This window comes from Gymnogyps californianus, chromosome 11 (genome assembly GCF_018139145.2).
Source record: "Gymnogyps californianus isolate 813 chromosome 11, ASM1813914v2, whole genome shotgun sequence".
Classification (NCBI taxonomy): Eukaryota; Metazoa; Chordata; class Aves; order Accipitriformes; family Cathartidae; genus Gymnogyps; species Gymnogyps californianus.
Genome location: NC_059481.1, coordinates 15,331,732 through 15,344,679, shown reverse-complemented (window position 1 = coordinate 15,344,679; position 12,948 = coordinate 15,331,732). Strand labels below are relative to the sequence as shown.

At 46.0% G+C, this 12,948-nt stretch overlaps 1 long non-coding RNA gene across 1 annotated transcript; it reads left to right on the top strand.

The window, feature by feature from the left end:
* Window positions 1–1,591: 1,591 nt before the first annotated feature.
* LOC127020861 (uncharacterized) lies at window positions 1,592–12,339 on the top strand. Its single transcript, XR_007767127.1, has 3 exons — window positions 1,592–1,646; window positions 10,849–11,028; window positions 12,159–12,339. It is a non-coding gene; the product is annotated as an uncharacterized LOC127020861 (long non-coding RNA).
* The last annotated feature ends 609 nt before the right edge of the window (window positions 12,340–12,948 follow it).

The window sequence follows — 12,948 nt, the reverse complement described above, 5'->3', positions numbered from 1 at the left end:
ACATTATTCTCACACTAAATCCAAAACACAGCACTGTACCAGCTACTAAGAAGAAAATTAACTCTATCCCAGCCGAAACCAGGACAGATGTCTAAGTGGTTAAAATAATTGAGGTGTATAAAAGGGTTTTTGAAAGGTTTTCAGATTCAGATCAGAAGGATGTTGTTTATGGAGATTGGAGCTCAGTTCTATGGCTGCGTTATCACTAAAGCCCCGTGTACAGCCATCACTTCGGCAAAACTACTTTTTTTACCTCCTGGAGCCCTCCCAGCAGGGTGACTGCTTCTCCCAGCTGCACAGAAACAGGCTCCAGTGCTCAGTCCTTCTGCTCTTGCGCAGAGGTTATGGAGATGAGGAGGATGCTGTGCTCTCTGGATTGCCGTGGGAGGGAGAATCTGGGTGCACATCCACCCCGGTGTAAGTTACAGCCTCCTGGGGATGCTGTAGTGAGCACGCTGCTTTCAGCCTCTGCGGCTGCCCTGAGCTGGCCACACGCAGGGATTTCGGGGCTCCAGTCCTGCAAGTATCACCTGTGTGGTCTTAGTGAGCTCACGTTTTGCACGTGCAGAGCAAAACCATGTTTTGCAGAGCATCGTTTCTGCAATGGTCCACAAGAAGGTTCCCTTTGATTGTAAAGCACAGCTGTTACTCTGGCTTTCGTTTATAATGCATGGATAAGAGTAGGGGATGCCTCATTGCACCCCAGCAGCAAGTGCTGACAGGTATGTAGTGTTGGAGACTGCTAAGGACCTGTTCTCTCTTCTGAAACCAATGCAAACGAATTTTACCCTGCACATTAAAAACAGAGGCTGAATAGCGAAGGGCAAGACGCACACCACGGTTTGAGATCACATTCTGACACGTCACGGCTGCTAGCCAGCCCCGCTGGCCACCACTGCCGGGTGGCAACGCCGAGCTCTGCTCTTTCTGCCTCCCCCGCCCTGCCTGCAGCGAGGGTTTTCTGCACAGGACAATTTTGCCGGTGATTTATGAGGCAGAGTAGACTCCAGGTTGTTCTTCCGTCGCTGACCTGGCTCTGCAGATGGAGCAGCAGCGCTGGTTTGTTGTCGGTGGCATAGGCAGATATGCCTCAGCGACACACTGGCACTGAAGTGCAGAGTGAGACACAGATGCTGTTATTACATCTGTGTGCACGTATTTTTTTTTTTTAACGGAAGATGTGTGCTTTGCTGCTGAATCTACCCCTAATGTTTTTATATTTCTACCATATAGAAAAGTTTGTTTCTTTGTCCAGAAAGTAAAAAAAACAAAAAACACCAAAAGTATTTCCATTTGGACATTCTATCAGCCCTTTCCTGTAGGTTGGCCTCCTCTCTCTCTCCCATGAAGGAACACAAATGATTTGTCATGACAGTCACACATTTCCTCCCTGGGCAATCCAGGAGACTGGGGTAAGAGCTTTCAGGTGGAGAAGATGGCCGCTTTTTTGGTGCATTGAATCCAGACCACCTGAAAATCATTAAGGGCCATGAGTTTATAAAAGGCTCTTCCCCAGCTCAGAGGGATGGTGGTGGATGAGGGGCTCAGGTTAGAGGCTTGCAGGATGAAGAGCCTTTGCGGAATGAAGAGCCTTTGCAGAAGTGGGGGATGGCTGTGGGAAGAGGAGCTGCTTGGGAGCCTGGATGGTAGGTCGAGGTGGTGATTGCTCTGGTTTTGCTTGTGCTTGAAACAGCTGCTTCACTTTGGGGCTTGATCTCTTGTTGTGGGGTGCTGAGGAGCAGGAGAGGGCTTGTACTTGGGCAAACCAAGTGAGAAAGCAAACCCACTTAAATATGTTGAAATTCTCTGGTCTTTCAGGGAGCACATTTGGGGAGAGGGGGCTGTGCTAGTGCAAGCTCTTGCAGTTCAAGCAGGTTTCAGTAGAGCTGCTCCACTGGGTGCAAGGGAAGTCAAATAATGACCTGAGTTTGTAACGAGCACCCAGGAGAGATTTTGAGGTATAAAGTGCAGTGCTGACTCTGTTGGTAGGTGGCAATGTGGTCTGTGTCCTGGGACAATTTCTCTTTTGATATGCATTTGTATCAGGAAGAGGAGGCTGAGCTGCAGAGCTGGTTAATGTGCTTGACTCGAGGTAGGTGGGACTGGAAGGGGAAGGGCTGTGGACTCTGGCTGTTGCATTTATAACAAATTCTCCTTTTTTGTGTTTTACCTGTCTGCTTCTCTTTGGCTGCGGAGAGATGACTTTTGTGGAATGTATGGATGCATGTTTCAGCTGATCAGGAAAGCTTATAAAAAATAGTAAACCCCAAAATCTAGAGGCTTTTGCTGTTGGCTAAGACTGTTGGGGCAGGTCGGATGAGCTGCCTTGCAATGCTTTGTGTCTGGCTGATGAGGTGGTGGTGGGGGTGGCCCGGGGGAGGCCCGTGGTGTTGCTGGGGACCACAGGCTCTGCGGTGTGCGATGCTGATGTGCATGAGGGCAGCACGGAGAAACCCCACATCTCCTGGGAGAAGCTGAGCGTGCCACGGTGGGTGCTCCTGCCAGGAGGCATCTCGCTCCCAGCAGACCAGCCTCATTCAAGCAGAGTTTTGCTGCGTCTTCTGAAGCTAAATTTAAGAGACTATTTGCAAAGAGTTGCCCCTATTTTTAGCCCAGATCAGTTCCTCAGTCTGCTTTTGCTGTGCAGCTGCGTGTGCAGCTGTACTGGGGTGATGGAGGGAGCAGCATGAGACTGAGGGCAGGGGAGGGATCAGCAGGGGTGTCCCTGTGGCTGTGCCCAATTCATATGGGGGCTCTGAGCTCTCCTTGGGTTTGAAGTGGGGGGGAAGGGTAAGAAATTTGGCCTCTGGGACTGGTCTGACCCTGGGTAGCTGCTGCAGCTCTGCCATGTCCCCAGGGATTTTCTGCTGTCCCCTGCTGTGCTCTGCTCACCCCAAACTGGGCAAGGCTCAGTCCCACCTCGGAAACCAGTGTTTTAAGTGCAGGCTGACTCAGTGATGGGGTAACCCAGCTCCAATGGTGTAAATCCAGAATGCAGCCTCTGACTTGGCTGGATGTGCAGCAAGCTGAGGCTGAGCAGCATCTCGCTCCAAATGAGATTTTCCTCCTCTTTCATCTGCTCTTGGTCTCAGAGTTGGACTCTCATAAGTAGACTGTACAATGAGATCAACATCATTGTCTGTATTTTAGCAAATACTTCATGCTTTTAAGACTCTTATTTGAAAAAGGCAGGCAGGAGCTGAAGGACTGTGAGGAGAGAGGCATGTTTTGCACATGCTTTTTTTTAAAAAAAAGTTGTAAATTCTGCAGAATAGAAAACATTTTTAGCTATATTTGCTCTCAAAATGGAACAGCTGCCAGCTCAAATATTTTTGTGGTGCTTCTGTAAATAAGGTTCACAGGTATGACTGATACAGCAATCTATCATTGTGCCAAGTGGCTGCTCCACTCCGTGACTGCAATTTGATCCCAATGCAGAATAACTTCTTTAATATATAGGGGAAATAATCATAGCTTGTTTTCCCAGGATATCCCTTCTCTAGAAAGATAAAGAAGCTAAATCCTTCCATCAAACCATGTTTCTGCTTAATTAATGCATGCTGCAGACCCTTCGGTAGAGTCGCAGTTCCCAGGCGTGACAAAGATGAACACAGCAGTGGATGGCAGATGGGTCTGACAGATAGAAAGGCATAGGGGAGAAAATTTACCTTTTTCTCTTTGAGTAACTGGACATCCTCAGCAGTGCATCCGTCATAATGCTGCTGAGATAATCTATCTTCTACAGCCTGAAATCTGATAGGATTTGAGACTGACAGTGTGGAAAATAGAAACTGTCTTGGCATTGAGCAGGCTGGCAGGGAAACCTCTTCCTGGGGGTGGGATTGACAGTGCAGTAAAACCAATTACTGTGGACCCTGGCCTTGGCTTGCCAGGGCTGCACTTATGCGGACAATGCTACTGATTGCAATGGCTCCGCTTGTGCTCAGGTGAGCAGTTGCTGTATGTTCAGAGTTGCAGTTTTCAGGGCTTTTGCAGTATTGAACTGCTGTATGGAAGTCACTTTTATAAAATGCTTTTTGCAGCTATGCGTTATGTACTCGACCCGTTCTCCAGTGCTAAAGCAATGCGTAGAGGAACAGTGCCTTCTGGAAACATCATTTCACTCCTATATCTTCTGGAAAGTTCATTGCTGCCTTGACAAAATTCAGTTTTTATTAAAAATGATTAATGTCTATGAATTTAATCAAGGCGTATTCACACAGTGGCAGCTTTACTGTAATAGTTTGATTTTAAACAGCTTGTGTCCTGATGCGTGAGGTGTGTTATATTATTTGACAGCGGTGACATTTATATTTGTAATTACTAAATGGTGACAATCCATTGGAAAACCTGCCCCACTTGAGGGAACAAAATGGATGGAAATGTACGGCACTGAAAAGCATAAAGTGTCACAATACATCAGCGCATTCCGAGATTAAAAAAGCTGGGGATGACATTCTCCTACCAACAAAAGCACATACATGTTCCCAAATAAATTGCTGAGTTTTAATTATTTCTTTTGTATTCATGAAATATTCTCTTCCTGCTTATTGCCTGACACAGTTACCTCTTCAATTCACAACACAGGAGCATCTTGAAAGCAGATGATGTCATGTGCAGGAGTCATGGGCCTCTCGGGGTTTGATTACAGAATGCTGAAAAATTGGGCAAGTCAAGCTGGAATAGAGAACCCAAATCTGATATAAATCTTGATAAATTGGTCAGGGAAAAAGATGTTTGGAGCTGCTGTTTTTAAAGTGCTGAGATATAGGATAAAGTTATCAGCTGGTACAAGCTATTTTGGAAGTGGCTTTAGACTACTAACACTTTGCAGATGTGATCCCTCCCCCTGCAAGAGGAAACTCAGTATTTATCAAAGCACCTGAGAAAGTGGTGTAGTAGGGAAAGGAGATATCCTCAGGCCTGCTGGTAATTAATGGTACTTATCTCCTAGTTAGGATGAGATTGCTACCTGGATTGTGCAGATGTAGTAAGAACATGGAGATCTAAATGAAATTCATAACTTAGATGGTTTACATCACCTGCTGGGATGCCTGGTGACACTGGGCTGCACTTGTCCTTGACACCAATCTCCTTTTCTCATCTGGATGGTCTATTAGAGCATTTCCAGCCCAGTTTGGATCTCTGTCCCGGCTGCACAGCAACCCACAGGAGAAAAACAGGGTCCTTGCTGGACCTGCACAACATGCAGAAACCTCCTGCAGAACTGCTCCTCTGGAAGATCTAACACTGTTTCTTTTCCAGCTAGTCCTCCAACAACCTCTGAGCTGGTGCCCAGCTGGGGGTTGAGCATCTGGCTTTGGTGCAAGCAGCATGGACAGGACCTGGGGACCAGATACACCCAGCAGCATGTGGGAAAGGCTTTTCCATATTAGCTGAATTAAGGCAAGACACCAAGTTCTAGAGCTATCCCAGGTCACTGCAGGGTCTGACAAGGTGGTCTTCAGAGCAGATGGGAGTTAGCTGTGAGAAACTGGGGCATGGACAGTCCTGCCTGGTGGCTGGAGCAAGACTGCATGTCAGACTACAGATGGAAAATATCTGGGATGCCGGGGGCCAGCACACAGACAACACAGAGCACTGGTGGGGGGAAGACTAGCGAGAACCCCAAACCAGAGGCCTCAGGGAAAGCTAGATCAGAAGTGTCCCATACTGGAGGGAAGGGGTTTGCCTTCTCCCAGGCTGCTCCCCAACAGCTTGTGCTATCTGGGGGCTTTCCAGGAGCTCTTACATCTTAACTAACAGCTGAGAAGGATGGGGCCCTGACTGGCAGGTGGCTGGAGAGACAGGCTGGGCAAGAAGGATGCAGCAGGGGGTTTGCTACCCCCATCATATTTCAAAAAGCTTGCACCATCAGGGGAGCCACCTTGCCTGGCTCTGGCAGAGCTGCTGGCCCCAGAGGAGACCACTGCAGTGGGTGCTGCAGCTCAGGTGGGGGGACCCCATTACTCGCTTTACGGAAGGCACTGAGTGTTGTGCTCTGGAGCTGCCTGCCCCTCTTTCACCCTTACAGCCTCTGCTGTCTGCATGGTGCTAGAGCTGTGCGGCTGCCCTTAGCAGTTGGTGTAGGCGTTGCTGCTGCTGCTGCTCAGGACTTGGATACATCCACCCTTTGTGGATGTGTGATTCTGCCAGGAAGAGAGTCTGGAAACACAGATTAAAGCTAGCTTGGTGTACAACGGAGCTGGGTTTGCCTAGCTGTGGTGGTGTACACCCATCCTCATGGTGTCTAAGTAGCTATTAGTAGTCTTGTTTCTTTGCGAAGCTCCAGTTGCTGAACAGGCATTGCTGTAAATAACAATCTTGTGGCTCCCTCAAGTTCGTGTTGCACCTGGATTTTTTCTGATAGTCACAACAGGTATTTTCTCTTTCCTTGTGTATTGGATTTATCCTTTGCAGGTGCTAATTTATACTGATTGCAGCTCATCAGTCTTGCATCGTCTGCCACAGGGTTTCTTATGCTTTCTAATTTTCTGAAGGAAATGTGTATCGACAGCTCTCAATGAATTCCACAATACAGGAGGTGCATGTGGTGCTGAATCCTTGCAGAACGGCGAGTCCCAGATGTTCCCTGACAGTGCCTAATGGTTTTATTCTCAAGTAAATGTTTCATTATATTAATCCAACAATGGCAAAAGTAGCACAAGACTTATGATAGCCTCTTAGTCAAAATAAAAACACTATCAAAAATAAGTGACCTATCTGTCATCTTGCCATGGGTTCTTCAGTAGACAGCAAAAACTGTCTCTTACATAAGACTGAAGTCCTCTTTCCCAAGTGGCTTTCTAGGTTTTTAATCAAACTTTGCTTTCAGGAATGATCTATAAACTCTATCAGTAGTTATGTAAAAAGAGGTTCATAATTCAAAATGAAGAAATGAAATATTTAGGTAAGATTAATCCTGAAAACATCACTGCTTTAGCTGTATAATCATTCATTTTATGACATGGACATATTTGTTTGGCTACTAACTTTTCCTTTGGAAAAAATCTAGTTCCATTGCAGCTTAAAATATTAAAGGGGGGAGAAAGAGAACAAGTTTTGGATAGGAACAGTATGGGAATAGAAGCTGATGGCATTTAAACCAAAGGTAAAATGCCATATGTCTGGCACAGGAACAAAAATAATTAAAACTGCTATGTTTTGAAGGTGGTCCCTGACCATATGTACCTACTTAGTGCAGCTCTGCAGGTTGCTGTCCGAGATGTCCCTGTAGAGGCGGCAAGACAGCGTAGTTGCATTGCCTTTCTCAGTCTGGGGGAGATGCTCTGATGGTCTTTTTCATCCTGGGACAGGTTAAAACTTTTAAGGTAAGAACTACCTAAAGGGCATCTTTGCAGCAAAAAAAGTACTGATCTCTCCAGGGTACCCTTCAGTACCTGGTGGGTCTCCCCATCCCATGGGTGCTAACGTCCTGTGCTCCCGTGATGTTTGGGGCTGGGGCCACCGCAGAGCTCACACAGACCCCATCCCACTGGGTGGTCGCTGCCTCCAGCCGGCATCGGTGTGTGCCTTGCTCTGCCTGTGATGCTGCTGAGCGCCGCGGCGGATCGCACGCGGCTGGCTTTGTTAGATGAAATTGAATCTCAGATGTCCTGAGGCTGAGATATTTTGCTTACTTGTCTATAGTATTTCCAGACCTAAAGCCTGATTGCTGTTGTGGCAACCTTGAACTTTTGTGGTTTCTCATCTTCCAGCTAAAACGATTCAGTCTGGCAGGAGGCTAGTGAGGCACTGAGCTGCTTACGAATGCATAGCTTGTATCAATAAAGGAAATTTAATAATTCCTCAAAACCATGCAACATGTCAGTTTTGCCACAGTTTAGTCAACTGTTTCGTTTTCTTGTTGGCTTTTTATAGTTGAAATTGTCTTAAAATGTATTGTGGAAATTATACCCTGCCCAGTTTGGGGTGACTGATGGTGCGCAGGCTGAGCTTGAGGTTTCAGTGGGGTGAATGACTGACAGGGATCAGTACTCCAAGTGCAAGGTCCTGTGAATCCTGCTGGGAAATAGATGTGGAGTAGAAAGGTTTCACTGAGCAACTTGATGTGTGAAATCAAAATCCACCCAGATCTCAGGCAGGTGGAGCCACACGGATCTTCCAGAACATGTTTAATTCCCATCTTGGGACAATCAACTCAAAACAGGGCTTCGAAGGAGTATAGGGACATGGGGCTAACAGGGATCAGCTGGCATGCTGAGGTAGGGTAACTGTGCAACAAATCTCTAGTCCAGAAGATGCGCAAAATATCTGTCATACATCCCTACACGTGTGGGGACTGAAGTACAGCAGGTCTTCCAGGTTATGCAAGCTCCAGCACTAGTTGTTCTGTCTCTTGGGGTCAGATGTGCTGCTGGCAACTGCTTGGTACACAGCTCTGCCCTTTTACAGGCAATTTGGGACTGGGCTGAGGAAGCTGGGTAAATCCTGAGGATGCCAGCTTCCCTGGCTTAAACACCTTGCAGTGCTTGTAGTTGCCTGTGGTCTACAGGAGGTCCTCTAAATGCAGGTTACCAAAAGGCAAAATTAAGGTATTGGTTCTGACTGTCTCAAAGCTTGACTTGCCTTTATGCTGTGCTTGCTACTGCCTCAGAAAATGCATGAGGTTCATAACAACTTGGATTTAAACAGGGCAGTAAGAGCTATGTCATGGCAATGTCATTGCGCTCCAGCCAGGTTCAGTGAGATCTGAGGGCTCCTGTTCCCCTCTGCATTACCCACTGCCATCTGCTCTGGTGTGTGGGAAATTAAAGGTATCTGTCTCCAGAGCCTTATAAGGTTTTAGCCTTTGTGGATAATGGTAGCTGAAGCATCTTATGAGCAAAAATTTCTCTTTCCTGTCTTGTGCTGCCTGCTCTCCTATGTGCTGTGGTGCCACCTCCTGCTCCCCAAAAAATTGGGATGCAAGGCCTGGTAAAGGGGTGTGATTAGCTGAGCTATGCTGTATTCAGAGCATTTTAAAAAGAAAGTGGAGATCCTGTAAAATAGCAACACAGTTAACGCTGTTGGGATCTCTCTGAAGGCAAGTGGCGGTGATGGAGCTGCTGAATTATGGCGTGAGCTTGTGTGAGGTGGCCGGGGTGGTGGTGCTGCTCTGCGGGTGCAGGCAATGGCTGTGGGTTGTGTGCCCAGAGCCTGGGGCATGCTGAGGAGGAACATCAAGATGGTAATGAGGGAGATGAAGGGGGGTGTCATTGCAGCTGGAATGGATGCCATGCAGAGCGGAGTGAGGGGATGGACCGGGGCATTGGGAAAAGGAAAGCTGTTCCTCCTGTCCTGTTGAAGAGCAGCAATTGCATGAGCCTTGAGTTATTGCTTTGTGTTGGTGATGCTGTGCAGAATGGACAAACCCAGCTGAGACTCGCCCATCCTAGCTTTGTGTGGTTTTGTGCCCGCTTTCAACAGCAAAGCAATTGTACAGAGCATGAAAGCAAATGAGCTCTCAGGTGCTGTGCTTCTTTCTGATTTATCCTTAGAAAAGAGCATCCTGATGTCAGTCCCGCAGGGGAAGCGGCTAAAGCCAGTTGGCTGTATTTACAGCTTGTGGTGCTCTGCAGCAAGCCTGACCTCTGCTCCATGGCAAAACTCTTTTGTGATGCAGGCTAGTACTGGAATGGAGATAAATTAAAGCCTGAGGGTTTTATTAGACTAAGTATGAATGACAAAATTGCACTGGCATTCCTGCAGTTGTATAATTTAACATGAGATTCAATTAGTTTTATCCTGCCCCTAAATTTTTAATTTTTCAATATGTTAAACTTGCTTCTCCCATCCCCTTCCTCTTCTGAAAAACTTGCAATTGCTTCATGGAAATATTCAGTGATAAGGAGACTGAAAAATATGAACAGTTTTGAAGATGCTACTGGGGCTTTTTGTATCCACAAAAATTGCTGTGTGGGGTCAGGGAAAAAGGAAAGTAGCTGAAAGTTTAACTGTCTTGGCTCCAGAAAGAATGCTAGCCCTGTTCAGGGAACTTACAAGCAGGTGCTGCTGCTGGGATGTGCTCAGACAGCCTCCCAGGGGAAAGATGGTCACCACTGAAAAGAGAAAACGATGCTGATGTTGACATTGTTGTTGAAGCAAGAGCAAATGAAGTCCAGACCAGGCTGCTACTGGCTGCGCTACAGTGTCACCCTCTCTACATGCTAAGATGCCCTTTGAGGGATGCCTATTTCTCCCTCTCCTCCTATGGGAAAGCTTTTCCAGACTTGCTCTCATCTAATGCTTAGACACTTAACTAACCAATGAGTTTGTGCTGGAAATCATATGCAAAATTCCCCTTGTGCCAAAACTGCTTTTTGTCCTACATATTGTTGGTGGAGACAGGGATCACTCCAGCTCTCAGGGCTCTCGGTGTAAAAATAGGCAGGGTCTGATGCTAGTAATCTCCCTGATCTATTCAAAGACTGTAATTGTACCCCTGGTCTCTCATTTGCAAACCAAAATGAGCTATTTTTAATCTCCTTTTGTGAGATTAACTAAACATCTATGGTTCTTTGTACCTGTTCCAGTCTGAATTAGATTTTTCTTGAATTGGGATGCCTGGGCTTGTCCTGTTTTTCAGATCCCCTACTGCTGTCTGAGCAATGACACTAATCTCCAGCTTCTCCTGAGCAGACTTTCTGTAATAATTGTAGAAACTCATTAGTCTCCCTTGTGGCCCAGCCATATCATCGGCTTGTTCTATCAACAAATACACAAAGGTTGTCATCTTCCCGGGGGCTATCCATTACACTCAAATAGAAACTATTTTTTCCTGTGGGTAATATTTTTTCCTGTGTCTGTTTCAATAATTTCCCTGAAATGAGTGCATGGTTGTTTCAGGCTCTCTGCAGGCACATGGGAGACTTGCAGCCATCAGTACCTCGTGACTGAGAAGCATATCTTGCAGCTGAGAGGGCAAAGGATATCGGGCCAAATTTGTCAATACTGTCCAGCAATTCTGATGCCTCGATAGCAAGTCAAAGCAGCTGTGTTGAGGGTAGTGTCTGGCTGCCCTGCATGGTAAGAGATTGAAGGATTACTCTGTAGATGCTGAGAAGATGCCTCCATGGTGATGCTTCTTCTCTCTGTGGGGTATTTCTACAGACCCTGCAGGTATCTGGAGGGAAGGTTGGTGTGGGCTTCCCAGCCTTTTCTTGCCTGGTTTAGGACATGGCTGGTTACCTGACATGGGAATTTGAATGTGTGAAGGTGGATCTGGGTTTTACCACTGTTAACTACCCTTGACTGCTTGGAGACTGCGCTGTTGTCTTTTTGAGAAGAAAAATCAGAAGGCATTTCTGTCTCTTGTCAGGAAGGCTTCAGAGAAGGCATTGTCATGACCTCGGGGAGCTGTGTGGAGCTGGTTGAGTTTGCATGGTCCAGTCTGCCCCTCCGCACTTCAAGCTGTCACAATGTAAAGCTATTCAAACACTAGCTATTACAGTTCTCCCATAAAGTCAAATGAAAAGCAAGTATGTTGTACAGTCATTCTTAGTCAACAGTAGTACTGAGTGATGCTTAATGGGTCACCCATTTGCCTCAAGCACCCCAAATTGGCCACTTGTAGCAAGCTACAGTTGTTTTTTTCTTGCACTGGATGAAGTCATGCACAGGGCATCATCTCTAATCATCAGGTCAATTCCTGTGAAAAAATCTGATCAAACCCTTAATTTATCTTCAATTGATTAGATAGCACTGGCATGTTGAGAAGACATTTATAAAGACCACTTCAACCTTAATAAGTCTGAAAGAAAAAGAGACAGTTCTTAATTTTCCAATTGGCGATGTAGAATTTGTTAAAGCTGTGTTCTGTGAAAATTGGTTCACCCTAGAGAGCTTCCAGTCAATCACGTTGTGCCTTAACAAAGGGCCTCAGTAAAGTAGCAGATGAGCACCGAAGACATGAATGGCTGAGTGTGGTAGGTGGTTTAAAAATTACTTATTAAAGGAATTGTTAGTGCCTTTGAGTGATACAGCCGCTTTAGAGCATCCAGTGCTCTCCAGAAAGGAGACCTTGGTATCAGCAGCAGGAAATGCTAATTGATTCAGCCAAGATGGGTGTGTTTTGAATCTGCCAATTGCTTTAACTCAGAGTTAATTCAGGGTCTTAAGATAAACTTATTACTTCTGTTTTTCATGTTGGCATCTAGCCACCCAAAAATGCAATGGGGGCTGTGCAAAGTGCCTGGTCCTTGTCAATGATGTGAAGTCCCACAGATGTCCGAGTCTGCTCACAACTTCTGAAGAGTCAATCCATGTGAGCTGGAGCTGCTCAGAGCACAGTACAAGGCACAGCTATTTTTGTGGGCTCTCTTTTACAAATAAAGACCTTTTCTGCTGACTTCAGTGAATGGTCTCATTCCTTAATGGAGCAATTACCTTACCAGCAATGTGAATGTGCGAGTTCCTCATGATTTTCTTTTGTGGATGTCTTGCTATAAATCTGCTTTATATTGCTATTGACTAAGCTGATACCCATATAGAGGGGACTATTGCATAGCAAGGGTATTGTGGAAGGAGTGGGGTGCTTTATGTATGGGGATGATGCATCCACCTTCCAGCTGCTGTTCTTGATTCCAGAGCTGCGCAGGGCTGAGGTATTTGTAGAGCAATCTTTTCAATATTTGTTAAAGCTATCTACAGTATTGGGTAGGGCTTCCTTTTCTGTTGAAATAGTTACTGAATGTATGCACAGAGATGTTTCCAATCGGATTATTTTATAAAGCAGAAAATAAACTGAAGTGTTGTCCAGCTTGAAAAACATACTGGATTTTTCTTGAATTCCTACTGAATATAGAAATTAAGGCTATTCTTAAAGAGAATTTTTTTTCCCCTTGCAAGGCCAAGTCTGATCTCAGTGCCATTTTTTCACTAATTTCAAGGAGCACTGGGTCCTAATTTATAACCACAAACTTTCTGCTACATGAATTGGAAGAAGTA